The sequence below is a fragment of the Aquarana catesbeiana genome, linkage group LG05, assembly GCF_042186555.1.
Source record: "Aquarana catesbeiana isolate 2022-GZ linkage group LG05, ASM4218655v1, whole genome shotgun sequence".
In the NCBI taxonomy this organism is placed as follows: Eukaryota; Metazoa; Chordata; class Amphibia; order Anura; family Ranidae; genus Aquarana; species Aquarana catesbeiana.
In genome coordinates, this window is record NC_133328.1 from 83242125 (window position 1) to 83260976 (window position 18852).

At 42.2% G+C, this 18852-nt stretch overlaps 1 protein-coding gene across 1 annotated transcript in view; it reads left to right on the forward strand.

Annotated features, from left to right (window-relative positions):
- VIPR2 (vasoactive intestinal peptide receptor 2) overlaps window positions 1–18852 on the forward strand; it is a 193191-nt gene that overhangs the window by 10616 nt on the left and 163723 nt on the right.

The window sequence follows — 18852 nt, forward strand, 5'->3', positions numbered from 1 at the left end:
CAATCACTTGGGACAAAAAAAATGAATATTCAATGGGCTCAACATGCCTCTCAGCAAATTCCTTGGGGTGTCTACTTTCCAAAATGGGGTCATTTGTGGGGGTTTTGTACTGCCCTGCCATTTTAGCACCTCAAGAAACGACATAGGCAGTCATAAATTAAAGGCTGTGTAAATTCCAGAAAATGTACCCTAGTTTGTAGACGCTATAACTTTTGCGCAAACCAATAAATATACACTTATTGACATTTTTTTTACCAAAGACATGTGGCCGAATACATTTTGGCCTAGATGTATGACTAAAATTGAGTTTATTGGATTTTTTTTAGAACAAAAAGTAGAAAATATCATTTTTTTTCAAAATTTTCGGTCTTTTTCCGTGTATAGCGCAAAAAATAAAAACGGCAGAGGTGATCAAATACTATCAAAAGAAAGCTCTATTTGTGGGAAGAAAAGGACGCAAATTTCGTTTGGGTACAGCATTGCATGACCGCGCAATTAGCAGTTAAAGCGACGCAGTGCCGAATTGTAAAAAGTGCTCTGGTCAGGAAGGGGGTAAAACCTTCCGGGGCTGAAGTGGTTAATACCTGCACAATCACATGTGCATTTACCAAAGGTTTTTCTGACAAACCAACATGTTTGTTGTATACCATTTTTTGTGGTGTCATTATCCAAAATCAAAATGTGCATTTTATAGAAAACAGGCCTGTGTAAAACCCACAAGAAAGACACAAATCTTGATCTTACAAAGTTCATATTTGGTAGAACTGGAAGGCAATATCAGACATGAGTATTTAGGAACTGTGTTTGATATTGCGTTCAGATGGGGGGAAATCACCCCTGGAAAAGCCAAATTTGGAAGATGCACACAAATTTCCCAATGTCAACATGTGCTATCTGCCATCAGGGAGGATCAAGGGATGTGTTTTGGGGGAGAAAGCCCTTCCTCACCACTACTTTATAATTGAGGAAGGGGTTGCACCCCCAAAACACGTCCATTGATCTCCCGTGATGGCAGATAGCACATGTTGGCACACTGTGTGCATCCTCCAAATTTGGCTTTGGGAAAAATCACAAAAACATTTCGCACATTGTAGCACACAAAAGAAGAAAGTGATTTGGAGGGGCTTTAAACTCGCCCCAAAACATCAATGATGTTTTTATATTTTGGAATAACATCATTGATGTTTTGCTTGATGTTTTCCAATTGTAAATTACACCCCATGATCTCCCCGATCACGATCTGTGCACTTTCTGATGTGAAAGGATCTGGATCCACAACCTCACGATCACCTAAAAAGAGAGGAACCCCAAAATAAATTAGGTTTGCAAAAAAATGCCGCCATCCATCTCTTATCTGAGCCTGTGGTCGCAGACACTCACCTGTTGTGGTGACTACTTCCACCACGTCTTCATCCTCCTGCTCAGCTTGTGTTGGGGGGATTTCCCCTTCTTCCAGAGGGGGGGTCTCTGGTCTCCTCGGATGAGGGGTGTCCTCCGAGTCTTTTCTCCCCTATGTAAAACAAAAATGGTATAATTAGCACACAGATATTTGATGGCAGAACTATAGAAATAGGAAACATTGCTCGGAAGTGGGGTACAATTGTCTATTTTAGCAGAGTTCCAAGATGTATATTTTTTATTGCCCTTTGTCAAGCTGCAATACTTTACCTGTTTGGTACAAGCTTCACAGATGTAACCCCCCCTATAGTATACACTGGAGCACCTGTGTGGCCCCCCCTAATAAAAATGGTGTTCTTGTGTCCCACACTAGTGCTCCAGTGTCCAGATGTGAAAACAGCTGCTCAGTGTCCTCTCCTTACACAGAATCTAGTTTGCATTTCATTCTAGTAACAAAGCCATCTACACAACCCAATTCTTTGAAGACAAGTATAGGGCGTCAAAATGGTGGCCAAATGCATATGGCCTAAACAATGGTATTTTATCATCCGAAATAACAATGTGTGATCCGAACGAATAATGTGCCCATGAACATGAAAGTTGCCATTTTAAACTGTACAACAGTTCCTAAAAGCACATGGAGCAGCACGAACGTAATAAACACAAAAAGAATAGGAACACAGGACAAATACTTACTTTTTTGCAGCACTCTCCGGATCTTTCTGTACTGCTCATGTTCTCGTAATTTCAGGTTCGACCACCGCTTCCTGAGCTGATCTTTCGATCGTCGTACCCCGAATTTCCGGTGCAGACTCCTGACCACTTTCGCCATGATCTTGGCCTTTCTGACATTGGGGTTGGGGTAAGGCCCATACTTTCCATCATAGTCGGCCTTCTTCAGGATGTCCACCATCTCCAACATCTCCCCAAAGGACATATTTGAGTCCTTTAATCTCCTTCTGGATCGGGACATTTCAGGCTCCAGCCTTTCCTCCTCCTCCTCCTCCTCGTTGCTGTACTTAGCACTAGCCTGCTGTCTCTCCGCCATGTGCTCTTCCTCCACTGCGCCGAACGAAAAGGGGCGGGGACTAGACTAGAAAGAACGTCAGGGGCGGGCGGAGTTATACGCATGCGCAGTGTGTATAAATCGTAACGCGCGCGTCTTACGTACGATCTGTGAGCGGAGGAAGGAGCATCGGAGACGCTGATCGTGCTAACGAAGGTAGGATCTAAACTTGGGCCTATACTGCTTCGAAATGGAAGCCTATATTGTAACAAGATTAGGGGAGTTTGGCCTGACATTAGGGTTTGTCTTGTGTTGTGTCTTGCAGAGAAAATGGATGGGTTCAACGACCACAATTTCCTGCCCCTGTTCATAGACAAGTACAGGGAGCTGCCCTGTCTGTGGCAAGTGAGACACCCCCACTATAATCACAAACAGAAGAGGCAGGCAGCGCTGGAGAAACTGCTGGAGTTGGTGAAGCCGGTGGTCCCCACAGCAACCATCCCTTATTTAAAAGCTAAAATTGGTGGCCTGAGGAGCACTTATCTTAGGGAGCGCAAGAAGGTCACGGATTCCCAGAGGTCCGGAGCTGCAGCAGATGACATTTATGTCCCCAGACTGTGGTACTATGAGAGACTGCAATTTCTGTCAGACCACACTGAAGTTAGGGAATCCCTCTCCACTCTTCCTTCCACTCTTCCTTCCACCCCAGCCAAAGCTTCCGATGTCCAACCTGGGCCTTCCAGCCAGGAAGAAGTGGAGGAGCCCAGCTGGAGTCAGGTATAGCATTCTTCTACAGATTTCTGGTCAATAAATAAATTATGTTTATTAGATGTTATTATTGATCACTAATTGCTGATTAAAAAAAGTGCTTTACATATCAATAGACAGTAGTGGGCACCCAAAATTGGGACAAGAATGAAAACTGCTGGGCTCAGAAGGATAGTCTGTTATATTTGTTAACATTCAATTTGCAGCAGTCAGGAGGTGAAAATTGTGTGTGATTGATGAATAGAAAACTAAAACTATGTCCCTTTTTCATACACAGGAAGACCTCAGCCAGGAGGAGGCTGTGGAATGTGGCAGCCAGGAGGAGGCGGGGATTATTAGTGTCAGCCAGGAGGAGGCGGGGATTAGTGGCAGCCAGGAGGAGGCGGGCCTAAGTGTCAGCCAAGAGAAGCCTGGGACAAGTCGCAGCCTGACTGAGTCTCAGGTCCCTCCCCTCCGCCTGCCATATAAACGAGTCAGGAAGGCCACTCCGAGTCCCGTGCAGGATTCAGCGTACAGGCTGATCCAGGAGGCTTCGGCGTCCCTCCGAGCCTTCCCCAGTCCTGAAGAGGCCTTTGCCTGCATGGCTGCCACAAAATTGCAGGGCATGCAGGAGGGCCAACGCAAGATCTCTGAGGACCTGATTTATAAAGTCCTTCGTAAGGGGTTGAGTGGGGAACTGACACACAAGACGAATGTCATTGAGAGGGACGATCCTCCTCCTCCTCCTCCTCCTCCTCCTGCTGCCACAACTCCACCACCACAGCCAAAGCCTGTAAGGAAGCGTGGAAAGAAGACCAAAGAGTGATGACCCTGGGTTCAGTCTGGTCCGACAGAAGATGCAGTCTCTCGTATGACCACAGCCTGGGGACACAGATGTCATCTGCTGCTTTCCGGATCTCTGGGACTTCTGGACCAGACTGCCCTCCCTTAGATATGGACTCCTCAGGCCACCAATTTTGCTTTTAAATAATTGATGTCTGCCCTGGGGGTCCAAGGCTTCGCCCACTTCTGCAGTTTCTCCAGCGTTGCCTCCCTCTTTGTTTAGTTGTGAGCCCTTAATAAAATTTTTTTAGGGAAATTCTACTCTCCTGTGTGTGTTTTCATCCAAAAAGGACAGTTTGTTGGTGACGATTCAGGTACATTTCTAAAGTACAATGTGAAATTAAAAAGGGACAACAACACCAAACAATCTCCTACAGATTAAATAGAACAACATATTAGTGGTGTTGTGGGAACTTGTCACCAAAAACACACACAAACATTTTCGGGAGTACAAATCAAAATCACCAAAAAAAAAAAAAAATAAAAAAGAGAAACACAAAAAAAGAATCTACATTAAAGTCCAAAAATAAAAAAAAATGTTGTTGTCAGATGTGAGAAATCTAAATATATTGAGGGAATCCCGATAAATAGTAACGAAATAAGTTTGTGAGAAGTGTGTGTGAATATGAGCATCAAAACTACTTAATTCTTGTCATATTATAAAGAAGAAGAGAGTGCGCTATATTAAACCATTTTGAACATTGCAGCGTGACGAAAGTGCTGTATCCATTCCGAACGCTACGTTTACCAGAACGAGCTGTCCCGTGTCGGAATTTCTTCTGAGCATGCGTGGCACTTTGTGCGTCGGAACAGGCCACACACGGTCGGAATTGACGCGATCGGATTTTGTTGTCGGAAAATTTTATCTCCTGCTGTCTAACTTTGTGTGTCGGAAAATCCGATGGAAAATGTCCAATGGAGCCCACACACGGTCGGAATTTCCGACAACACGCTCCGATCGGACAATGTCCATCGGAAAATCCGACCGTGTGTACGGGGCATTAGTGTGAATGTACTGTATTACCCAACTCCTTTTTGTCCGTAATCTGTCTGTAATCTAGGGATCCTGGAATGCACCTACTGGTGATGCTAGAACTCATTGTTACCTCTCACATTCAGAAAGCCTCATGCAAAAAAAGCTACCAACCAAATTCAAACTGGACGTTTAAAGCAGTTGTAAAGGCATAATTAAAAAAAATGTAATATATTATAATTCCCTGCTCTGTGCAATGGTATTGCACAGAGCTATCCCTTACCTCCTCCTCTGGGTTCCTCAACCGGTGTTATCCACTCCTTCTCTTCTTGAGTGCCCCCATAGTAAGCTGTGTGCTATAGGGACACTTGTGCAGGTGCGCTCCCAAGCCTGGCTGTGTGCATCCATAGACACACACAGCGCGGCTCAGCCATGTCCCTTGCTCCCTCCTCACAGAATTTGATTGACAGCAGAAAAAGCTAATGGCTCCCGCTGCTTCCTCTGTTTCCTGTGAGCTGTGAGAAGTGGGAGGTGGAGCAGTGCTGCTGCAGATGAGCACAGAGCTGGATCAAAAGAGGAGTCCGGGGTGGGTGGGGCTGATATTGGAAGGTTTTTACCCTTAATGCAGAGAATGCATAAAAAATAAAATAATAATAATAATTAAAAAACTTACACCTTTAGAACCACTTTAAATGTAAATGCTGATATAGGACATAGGGAGAGGGGAAGTTATACTATGCAGGATCCAGATATAGAATGTATGTATAGACTTGTCAGGGCTCTTATTGTGCAGAGCATTTTACATTAAAGGATTCACATTAACCACTTCACTTCCGGAAGATTTACCCCCCTTATCACCAGGCCATATTTTACGATATGGCACTGCGTTATTTTAACTGACAATTGCACAGTCATGCAACACTGTACCCATATACAATTAATGTTTTTTTTCATACAAATAGAGCTTTCTTTTGGTGGTATTTGATCACCTCTGCGCTTTTTATTTTTTGCGCTAGAAAACAAAACAAGACCGACAATTTTGAAAAAAAACAAAAAATATATTTTTTACTTTCTGCTATAAAACCTACCCAATAAAAAAATTGTAAAAATCGAATTTTTTCATCAATCTGGCCAATATGTATTCTACTACATATTTTTGGTAAAAAAAATCCCCAAAAAATTTTTGGTTTGCGCAAAAGTTATAGTGTCTACAAACTATGGGATATTTTTATGGAATTTTTATTTATTTAAAATTTTTTACTAGTAACGGAGGCAATCGACGACTTATTGATATTGCGGCGGACTAGTCGGGACACTAACTGACACTTTTTGGGGACCAGTGACACTAATAAAATGATCAGTGCTAAAAATATGCACTGTATCTGTACTAATGACACTGGCAGGGAAGGGGTTAACATCAGGGGTGATCAAAGGGTTAAATGTGTGCCTAAGGCCCCTTTCACACTTGTGTGACTTTTTCCTCTGACTTTGGACTACAGATTCGCATGATAAGTCGTACCCCATGATTCCCAATGATCATTCATATCTGTGCATCTGAACTCAATAAGTGAACATTTGGTGCCTGCTATGTTTTAGTAATAATTTAGAAATGTTAATTGTGCCTAAGCAGTACCCTAAAAATGTACCTAAAAATAGCAGTGTACTGCCTGGTATGTGAATGTGCCTAGGCACTGCTGTGCTTGCAGTCCTGCTGTATATCTGCAGTGTGAGAGTAAAGCACTGCTGCCTTATTTTGCAAGTTTTGAGATTTGTTGGTGACACTACTGTGCTACTCACTGTTCTCCTTGCTAGAGGCTTTGACACGAGGAAGCAAAGCCCTGTCTCTACTGTGCTGGCCACCTCCATACAGATACATAGTGCAAAACAAGGTATGATAAGCCAGTAGCGGGGAAAGGATCAACTGCAGAGAGAACACAAGTGATACTAGTGACTAGTACTTTTAAAGTGCCTTGAAAAACGTATTCATACCCCTTGTAATTTTCCACATTTTGTCATGTCACAACCAAAAACGTAAATGCATGTCATTGGAATTTTATGTGATAGACCAACACAAAGTGGCACATAATTGTGAAGTGGAAGGATAATGATAAATGGTTTTCAACATTTTTTACAAATAAATACCTGAAAAGCGTGGTGTGCATTTGTATTCAGCCCCCTTTACTCTGATACCCCTAACTAAAATCTAGTGAAACCAATTGCCTTCAGAAGTCACCTAATTAGTAAATAGAGTCCATCTGTGTGTAATTTAATCTCAGTATAAATACAGCTGTTCTGTGAAGCCCTCAGAGTTTTGTTAGAGAACCTTAGTGAACAAACTGCATCATGCAGGCCAAGGAATACACCAGACAGGTCAGGGATACAGTTGTGGAGAAGTTTAAAGCAGAATTGGGTTATAAAAAAATATCCCAAGCTTTGAACATCTCACAGAACACTGTTCAATCCATCATTGGAAAATGGAAAGAGTATGGCACAACTGCAAGCCTACCAAGACATGGCTGTCCACCTAAACCGACAGGCCAGGCAAGGAGAGCATTAATCAGAGAAGCAGCCAAGAGACCCATGGTAACTCTGGAGGAGCTGCAGAGGTCCACAGCTCAGGTGGGAGAATCTGTCCACAGGACAACTATTAGTCGTGCACTCCACAAATCTGGACTTTATGGAAGAGTGAATGTTTGCGAGAAGCCATGTGAGGGACACAGCAAACATGTGGAAGTCGGTGCTCTGGTCAGATGAGACCAAAATTTAACTTTTTGGCCTAAAAACGAAACGCTATGTGTGGCAGAAAACTAACACTGCACATCACCCTGAACACACCACCCCCACTGTGAAACATGGTGGTGGCAGCATCATGTTTGGTAATGCTTTTCTTCAGCAGGGACAGGGAAGCTGGTCAGAGTTGATGGAAAGATGGATGCAGCCAAATACAGGGCAATCTTAGAAGAAATCCTGTTAGAGTCTGCAAAAGACTTGAGACTGGGGTAGAAGTTCACCTTCCAGCAGGACAAAGACCCTAAACATACAGCCAGAGCTACAATGGAATGGTTTAGATCAAAGCATATTCATGTGTTAGAATGGCCCAGTCAAAGTCCAGAACTAGATCCGATTGAGAATCTGTGGCAAGACTTGAAAATTGCTGTTCACAGACGCTCTCCATCCAATCTGACAGAGCTTGAGCTATTTTGCAAAGAAGAATGGGCAAAACTGTCACTCTCTAGATGTGCAAAGCTGGTAGAGACATTCCCAAAAAGACTTGCAGCTGTAATTGCAGCAAAAGGTGGTTCTACAAAGTATTGACTCAGGGGGGCTAAATACAAATGCATGCCACACTTTTCACATATTTATTTGTAAAAAATGTTGAAAACCATTTATCATTTTCCTTCCACTTCACAATTATGTGCCACTTTGTGTTGGTCTATCACATAAAATCCCCAAAAAATACATTTATGTTTTTGGGTGTAACGTGACATAATGTGAAAAATTTCAAGGGGTATGAATACTTTGTCAAGACACTGTACATCAGAATGCCTTTGTTGGGCACAACTTTCAGAATTTAGCTCCTCTTTAAAGTAAACTAAGTGAACTTTCTAACTGGTACAGTTGTACAGTTTACTGGATAGTAATGGTAGTTTATTGAATGCTTTCGCTTCTTGCCAGGAAATTTTAATGTGGCCGTGTAGTTTATTTCTAGCTTTGAGGGAAAAGTTACTTTATTTTTGTACAAACCATCATTAAAGCTTAACTCCACTTTTGTGGGGGAAAAAAAAAAAAAGAAAGAAAAAATAATATAGCGTGTAGAATTGCGACACAAGTCATTGTAATTGAATGGTATTAAAAATGACCTTACCTTTTCAATCTGCAGTCGCTGTAATTTTCTGAAAATGCAATGCAATATGACTACCTGGAGGTGTTCTGTACAAAGAATGTGTACAGAACGCCCCCCAGAAACAATTTCCTGCTTGTGTGATTGTCTCTCTGATTTTCCCAGAAGTCTGCACTAAGATACAAGTCAGATTTCAGGCAACCCCTGGAACAAAAAATGTCATTTTTGGTGAGATACTCCCAATAGGAAATCACGTCTAAAGGAACGCAGGCCCTGCAGTTTTCATCATTAGTGCCCTGAAGCAGCTGCAGCTGATTGATAATTATGAAACCACTCCCATTAGACTCACTTTTCCACATGGGCACAGACAGACACACAGGGATTTCTTCAGACTAACAAAAGGCAGGAATCTGCAACAAAGTCTGTTATAATCCTTGCAATGTACAAAGATCCCCCCCAGAGGGAAATGTTTTTTTTTTCAGCAAAAGTGGAATTACGCTTTAAGGAAATTCCCACCTATATGTTCTTTACAGCTGTGAAATGAACACAATACCTACAGAACGATGACAATCTCTTGCCAAAAAAAACTAATATTTTATTATATTTATCTTTGTGGTTGTTGTTTATTTAATGGACATCATTTTTGTGGGCCATTTACACAGCAGAATACACACTGATTAGCAGAATGTTGCTCTTTGTACAGATCTGTTTGCTTTATACATTCATAGTTGCAGGTTTGTATTCAGATTAGGACTGCTGGATGTGTATACTTTTATCAGTTGAAACGATACCTGTGTGGAAGTATAAGATATTGATTTGAAATAAACACCAGTCTGAATGTGCAAGCAGAGGACACAACCTACATATCTAGGTCCAAGTATGTTTCAACAAAAAATAGCTTTAGTGTACCAAGCCACATCACTACTTAAAGAGAAACTGTAGCCTGGTCACATAATTTGTAATAAAAACATCTTTGCCATTCTGAAGCTTCCCTTCAACCACCTTGCATATTATTTTATATATACTGTGATTCTGTACCTGCCAAATATGCTGCAGAAATCTCCCTCCACTGCATCTGGCTGCAACCATTTTAACTGTGGGCAGCTGAAGCTGTTGCCTGTTCACTTCCTGGATTTACACAGACACACAGAGGCACATTTCCAGCGCTGCAGCTCTCATTTGCCCTCTTATGGCTCATCCCCCTTCCCTTAATGGCAAACTCTCAGGAGAGTGAGAGAGAGAGCTGTGCATGATGTCATAAGCCTAGGCTTTTTACCAGACAAGAAACAGGAAGTGGGCTGTATAAGGTTTTTACTGGCAGAAAAAAATGTTTTACTATCTAAAGTTAAAACAACAAGGGCAGAAGATTTAATAGATGAAAAATGACTAAAGTTCCACTTTAAATCAGACCTCAGTAATTCTACAGGTCTGCATGAATAAACAATGTCATATTATACAAACAGAATCTTTGGTTTCCATTGAAGAGCAGTCCTTGGGTTTTAGTTCAGTGACTTTGTCTAGGCTAGTGATGATGTCATTAGTCTGCTGCAGGCAGGGGAAAGCATTACCTCAGTGTCTTCTCCCCAGTGATTAGACTGTACATGCTAAGTTTGTAGAAAGTCACAAGGTGAGAGGTCATCTGTGTAAGACATTTTTGAACACAGCCAAGTGCAAAGATTTGCAAGATCGTGCCATCTCAGAGCCAGCAACACAATCCAGAAAGTGAATAAATAATACTTGTACAAAGATGGTACCATCCTTCTGGAGAAGAAAGGAGATAAAAGCTTTGATAGAGGAAGCACCATAAGGTTCACGTTTACTGTGCTCCTCAGCTCCAGCTCCTTCCATTTTTTTTTTTTTTTTTTTTAAACAATAAGCTTTTATTGATGTTAAAATATAGCATTTGTACAATCATACTAACATTTGTACATGAGTATCATATAAAAATATAACTGTATATAATTGAATTTAATGATAGAGTATTTTACTAGCGAAACCAACAAGATGGCTTTGTAATCAGCCTATCTTTACATCAATTGTTTATTTGAAATACTCAGAATTTATGTATCAAAAGCTCCTTCCATTTTTGACTACTTGCTGTTTGTCAGAAAGGGAGATCCGGAATTTGTGCAGCAAACACTCCGTGACAACGATAAAGAAAATCAAGGTATTTAAAAAAATACAAATTTCAATTGCCTTCCATAAATGACTGGTCTGTAAGTGTCCATAGACCGGTAACTGATGTACCTATTATTGGTAGTCAGTGACCATAAAAGATCTCTGGAAACTGAAGGGAAAAAGTATAAGGAGGTCCTAATCTGTGTGATGATTGGTTCAAATTACACAACCTTAAGAGCAGAAGATGCACAAAAGAAAGGCAGTTGAATGACGATGAATGATAATATGTATTCCTATATACAAAATGGAGCTTCTACCATTCACCAACTAGTAAGTTCAAATGGATGATGGCTACAGCTAAATAAATGAACAGAGACCTTGATGTTTTTTATTCAAAAATGAAGAAATGCACCACCCGCACATAGGTGCATAAGAACTACAACCATGCTTTGCAGTTCCATCCTGCCCTATCTCTACATCACGACTATGTTCTTGAAAAATGATAGAAATGTAAAGGTTGGGGGCCAGGCATCTGACACAGCTAATGTGAAGAGGCTGTAAAGCATGTAGGTGGGGTGCAGCAGCAATAACACATACAGTCTAAGTGTAATAGAAGAACTTGTATTGAATTAATGCAAAGAGAGTTCACAATAAATCCAGTGGGAAGGCAGCCCAGATGGGAACACTCACAGTTCCAGCAGCATGTAGTGAGCAGGATTCAGTTGAACTGACAGTATTTGTTGATAGGGGCAGAATGCGGCCTGGCAGTCTTGTGTCCGGAGAAGTTGGGAGCCCTACAATTTCCCTCCTCTGCTCCTTCTGTCCCTACTAGGTGGAGTGCCTGTCCTTACTCTACCAACTCACAAAAATGCGTGCGAGCGACCCAGGGTCTTAAATAAGCTCTGCCTTACCCAAGATGGCCGCCAGCGTCACATGGGGCAGCAGCATTGCTTCCCCAGTGATCCAGGGAACCATTTTCCACTTGATTTCCCCTCCAACTGCAGTGCCCCTGCCAAAGAGCGCTACCTGCAGTAGAGAAAGTAGACTGCACCTGCCTACAAGATGGCCATGCACTAGTACATTTTTAAACAAAACATTCATACAAAAATTCTCATAAGTACCTTTAATGACTTAACAAATTTCATTCAGAAAGGATTGCCTTTGACATTTAAATGAAAACCACAGTTAGAAATGTATTTGTTTGGGAAAAAATTTCCATCCTGCTCCTCGAAATTTCTCATCACTGATGTTGAAAACAAATATGTATTTGACCTTACTAATAATTAGAGAATTGAACAAATGTTTCTAAAATGAAAAATTCCTAAATACATTTTACTATATGGCCAGCCTAAAGTGATTACAGAGTAAAAAATGTAATTTAGAAAAGTAACAAACATGTCATACTTACCTGCTCTGTCCAGTGGTTTTTCACAGAACAGCCCAGATCTTCATCTTCTTGTGTCCCCTGCCGGCGCTCTGGGCCCCTCCCCCTTTGCCCCCAGAGCAAGCCGCTTGCTGTGGGGGTACTCATGCGTGCTTGCTCCCGAGCCGGCTCTCTATGTCCGTAAGACACAGAGAGCGTGGCTCAGCCCTGCCCCCTGCTCCCGCCTCACTGGCCGTGAGTAACAGCAGTGGCACCAAATAGCTCCTGCTGCTGCATCTCAGCCAATCAGGGGGAGAGACTCGGGAGAGCGTCGGGTCTTGTGCACATGGCTGGATTGAGATCAGGGTTAGATATTAGGTGCAGCTGAGGGGGGAGCTGCACACTGAGGGCCGGTTCACACTGGTCCGACAAGTGCTCCTACTTTGGGAACACAAGTCGCATGACACATCAAAATCAATGGTTCCCTATGAGAGCCATCTTAACTGGTCCGACTTGTGCCGGTCCGACTTTTAAAAAGGTTCCTGCACTACTTTAGTCCGGCTTAGGTCCGATTTTAGCCCATTGAATTTAATTGAAGTCACATCCAGGTTGGATCAGCATCTTAACTGATCCGACTTGTGACATGCAACTTGTGCAAAGAGGAATGTTAGCAATGTAAAATGTATTGAAAAAATAAAAGGTGCGGGGGTCCCCCTCCAAGACCATACCATACACTTCGGTCTGGTATGGATTTTGAGGGGGGAAAAAATGCATGGTTTCCTCCCCCCCCAAAATCCCAAAATCCATACCAGGCCATATGTCCTTAACATATGCCCCCCCCCCCGCCAAAAAAGCACCTTGTCCCCATGGGGACAAGGTTCCCTTCCTCACAAACCTGGGCTGTGGGGGTCTGTGGGCAGGGGGCTTATTGAAATCTGGAAACCCCCTCCCCCTATATGAATAAGTATGGGGTACATGCACCCAAAAAAAAACAGTGTAATGTAACAAAAAACATGAGGCAGTTTTTGACAAGTCCTTTATTAAAAAATTACTAATATCCTCTGATGTAGATCCAATGTCAATCACAATTTCTTCCTCTGCCGCCCCGATAAAAAAAAAAAAAATTGCTCCTCCCCCTCCCGCCATTCTGTTGGCTCCTGTGCCTGACAGTTCTTATATAACTATGGGGCGTGGCCATGTGGTGACGTAACCCGGAGACCCCGCCACCTGTGATGTCACAGACCTGAGCATGATGGGTCTGTGATGTCACAAGGGGTTGGGGTTTCCTGGCCACACCCCATAGCTGTATAAGAACCGTCAGACTCCAGAGCTGAAAGAACGTCAGGAGCCAGCATCCGAGGAGGAGCGTTATTTTTATTCAGCGGTTTGGATGCAGGGAAGGAGACATCCTGATTGATGTTGAATCTACTTGGGGGGACATTATTAATTTTTAATATATGATACGTAGGCTCATTCACATGGAGGGTTAGGATCTGCAGGCCCCCCATGTTAAAAGGGGCTTCCAGATTCTGATAAGCCCCTTACAACCACAGCCAAGGGTTGTAGAGAAGAGGCCCTTGTCCCCATCAACATGGGGGAAAAGGTGCTTTGGGATGGGGACCCTCATGCCACAGGTCTGTGATGTCACAAGGTGGCACAGTCTCCAGGTTACATAACCACATGGCCACGCCCCATAGCTATATAGGAACTGTTAGTCACAGGACCTGGCAGAATGGCGGGATCCAGCCCCGGAGAAGGACAGTTTTTTATTTTTATCGGGTCAGCGGGAGCGGAGGAAGACATCATGATGGATATTGGATCTACATCAGAGGACATTAGTAATTTTTAATAAAGGACTTGTCAAAAACTGCCTCATGTTTTTTGTAAAACTACTCATTTTTTTTTGGGTTGAATGGGTAGGGGTACTATGGGGTACACCATACTCATTCCAATAGGGGAACCCTATTAGGTCTGGTATGGATTTTGAATAGAACAGGTAAGTATAAATGGACTTCTTTAGCAAGTGTTTTTTTGTTTTTTGTTTTTTGCCTTTTTTTTTAAGAGGCTACAGAGTCAATTTAAGCAACTAAGACCTTTTTTCTTAAATGCACCTGAAATCATGCTTCATTTGTCCATCTATACAAACTCTAAGACTGAATTACTGAGCACTTATGTAGAATACAAATACTATGTTTTACTTTACGCATTACAAATGTCTTTCTGGATGGGCTTTCAGAAACTTTTACATTGGGTGCATTTAAGGTTGTGTGTGGAGGATGTCATTTGTACTTCCTTTTCTGGTAATAATAACTGCCATTACTGAGTAGCTGTAAAACAGACTACCTCTCTGGCTTTAAATTTAAAGTATATAGATTATGGCAATAATTTAGTGCTATCCAGTTGTAAAACATTTAGGCATCCAAAGAAGCAGCATTCCGTTTCTGTAAAGACTATTCACTGCCCTTGAAACATAATTAATGGTGCAGCCTCTACTCCAGCATCTAGGGGTTTTTGGATGCCTTTTTTCTCATTACTAAAGTGTGGATATGTATAACTTCAAACTAAATTGGGGCTATTATTTTAGACAATCTTTTTCACTGATAGTACCCAGCAAAAAAAAAAAATGTAATTTGTACTTTATACAAAAACTAGGATGGCTTAACACATGACTTCCTATGCATTAGCTTTCGCTAGTGTAATGGAAGAAAAATGCTTACTTTCAATGCCACCTATGAGGATATGGCTCTGAAGGATGAATGCAGCTACCAGGCCATTCATCCTGTAATAAAACTTAATTTTTGCCAGTATTTCTCCCTCAATTTTCTTTTGATGCCAGCTGTGGCTAAATGTGCTTTTTGAGCAGTATGGATTCAGACTTGAGAGTGTGAATTTCTGTAGGACCAACAGAGTAAAAAATGGAAAATGGAGGCGGGACATTGTGTGAGGCATGTTGGTGAATATGTCCACATTACAAAAAATGTTATAATGGGATGTCTAAAGTAGATCCTGTATAGAGTGATGATACCCACAAAATATATTGCAAGAAAATGGTATATAGTTTAATACAAAAAGATCATAAAACCAAATACATAATAAAAGAAATACATTTGGGCTACAATGAAGCATGTTGACATATGTAGGTTTACAGACATGGTTCGAATAATGATTATACATGTACAGAACATGATAAAATGGTGTAATACATGGTACACTAGATAGATGTATGCATCAATAGATGTTAACTCTACGCGTTTCTTGGCTTGAAACCAATCGTCAGGAGTCTGATGCAGTGTAGCTGCATTGAAAAAATAACTATGTGTCAGTAGAAGTATGGGGAAAATGGACTCATAAAAATGCAAATTTATTTTGATATACTCACAGAGGATGCATGGGTGAATGATAACCCATACATTCTGGTGCAATGTTGGTCCGGGTGCACTGAATCTCCCCTGGGGTTGAGGCAGAAAGCACGCTCCAAAAGACCGTCGGCCCCGACCGACAGAGTGGCCGGAGCGCCTACAAGGGCCACCAAGCGGGGACAGATGACGAGGCCCAGGGAATGGGAAAAACGCTGGGAAAGAAAAGAGGAGATGTGAATGTGAGTGACTTGAGTGAAAGATAAGGAGTGAAAGAAAAAACAAGGGATAGGGCCCAAGATGTGCATAAGTGTAAATATGTGAAATGACCCATCACCAAGGGAAGAGGTGAGTGAGACGAGATGTGGGTGTGTGAAACGGGAAGCCACTGCAGGTGTCAGTGGAGAAGTGTGGAGGTGTACAGGGAGATTACCTGTGGTGAGACTGCCGGGCCAGGTGACGTGCCCTGAGGAGACATGGTGAGCGCTCGGGGTGCCCGGCCAGTGATGGCCGTTATAAAGCCGAGGGCCAGGGGCGTGCTCACGCCAACGTCATGGGCGGGCATAGTGACGCGACGGGGGCGGGCAGCCAGGAACATCGTGCGGCCCCCTCCCAGCCCCGCAGCGTCAAGGCCCTGGTTGGTAAATCACCAAAAAGCTCCGCCTGCGGCAGCCGGAGGCGCCAGAGGCGGGACGTGGGAGTCATGACGTCGATGCGTCGAGGCCAGGGTCCGCCCCCGTCAGTGATGGGACGGGTGGCGGGTCGTGGACTGGGCGCATCGCAACCCCGGGAGAAGACCAGATGGGTCCCGCACCAACTGCATCAGGAGAGTGGTAGATAGATAATGTGAATATCGAGGAGGTTAAAATGTAAATGCTATGGAAATGAAAAAACGAAAAATAAAAGGAAAAAACAAAGTAAACAAAATAAACAGGCCTTATGAAGGCTAATAATCTCTGCCCTGATTAAAAGCAGTGGTTGGCAGAGATAGTAACATGATAGCCACAGAATCTTGCAATGAATATAATCATTAAGCAAGAGAGTGTGGAGATAATAAGCAATAGCCCTGAATAAATATAAGGTATGACTAAGGGGAAAACAGAAAATGAAAAAATAAGAAATGGGAGACAAGTTATGAGGGTAAAAGGATGAATAAAAAACAAAAACAAAGAACAGCTTTAGCCCTGAATTGAATCAGTTTATATTGTCTGACTAAAGGGAAAACAAATAAACCCAATAAATAAAGTAAAAAAGAAAAGTAAAGAAAAACAAAAAATAAAAAACAAAAAAGAACAACTTTAGCCCTGAATTAAATCAGTATTTGCCTGACTAAAGGGAGAACAATGACGACACAGATTTTCAGCCCTGAATTAAATCAGTATTAATTTAGCTAAAAAGGGAAATGACGGAAACAAAGGAAACATATTAGATATACTAACGGTATCAATAGCTGTGTTAGTGTAACTCTTGCACTGAAGTAAGTCAGTAGGCAAGAGGGGGACCATAGGTCTCTATAACATGAAAGATACCAAGGAGAAGAGGAAGACGAAAAAGCAAAACAAAAATGAGGGACAAATAATAAGACAGTGTTAAGAATAAAGAATAAGAAATGGGTAGATGTGGGATAAGGAAAATATATGGGGTTGGAAGGTATGAACTGGATAGGTGGATTGTCAGGTCACAGGGAACAGGTGTCTGCCACCCTGGTAGTTATATGTCAAAATTGGGGTTGTGACCTGTCCACTTATTTTTGTGTGAATGCACCAACATGCCTCCATCCCATAGGTACAGAAAAAAATGGAAAATGGAGGCGGGACTTTGTGTGAGGCATGTTGGTGAATATGTCCACATTACAAAAAATGTTATAATGGGATGTCTAAAGTAGATCCTGTATAGAGTGATGATACCCACAAAATATATTGCAAGAAAATGGTATATAGTTTAATACAAAAAGATCATAAAACCAAATACATAATAAAAGAAATACATACAAAAATAAGTGGACAGGTCACAACCCCAATTTTGACATATAACTACCAGGGTGGCAGACACCTGTTCCCTGTGACCTGACAATCCACCTATCCAGTTCATACCTTCCAACCCCATATATTTTCCTTATCCCACATCTACCCATTTCTTATTCTTTATTCTTAACACTGTCTTATTATTTGTCTCTCATTTTTGTTTTGCTTTTTCGTCTTCCTCTTCTCCTTGGTATCTTTCATGTTATAGAGACCTATGGTCCCCCTCTTGCCTACTGACTTACTTCAGTGCAAGAGCTACACTAACACAGCTATTGATACCGTTAGTATATCTAATATGTTTCCTTTGTTTCCGTCATTTCCCTTTTTAGCTAAATTAATACTGATTTAATTCAGGGCTGAAAATCTGTGTCGTCATTGTTCTCCCTTTAGTCAGGCAAATACTGATTTAATTCAGGGCTAAAGTTGTTCTTTTTTGTTTATTTTTTGTTTTTCTTTACTTTTCTTTTTTTCTTTATTTATTGGGTTTATTTGTTTTCCCTTTAGTCAGACAATATAAACTGATTCAATTCAGGGCTAAAGCTGTTCTTTGTTTTTGTTTTTTATTCATCCTTTTACCCTCATAACTTGTCTCCCATTTCTTACTTTTTCATTTTCTGTTTTCCCCTTAGTCATACCTTATATTTATTCAGGGCTATTGTTTATTATCTCCACACTCTCTTGCTTAATGATTATATTCATTGCAAGATTCTGTGGCTATCATGTTACTATCTCTGCCAACCACTGCTTTTAATCAGGGCAGAGATTATTAGCCTTCATAAGGCCTGTTTATTTTGTTTACTTTGTTTTTTCCTTTTATTTTTCGTTTTTTCATTTCCATAGCATTTACATTTTAACCTCCTCGATATTCACATTATCTATCTACCACTCTCCTGATGCAGTTGGTGCGGGACCCATCTGGTCTTCTCCCGGGGTTGCGATGCGCCCAGTCCACGACCCGCCACCCATCCCATCACTGACGGGGGCGGACCCTGGCCTCGACGCATCGACGTCATGACTCCCACGTCCCGCCTCTGGAGCCTCCGGCTGCCGCAGGCGGAGCTTTTTGGTGATTTACCAACCAGGGCCTTGACGCTGCGGGGCTGGGAGGGGGCCGCACGATGTTCCTGGCTGCCCGCCCCCCGTCGCGTCACTATGCCCGCCCATGACGTTGGCGTGAGCGCGC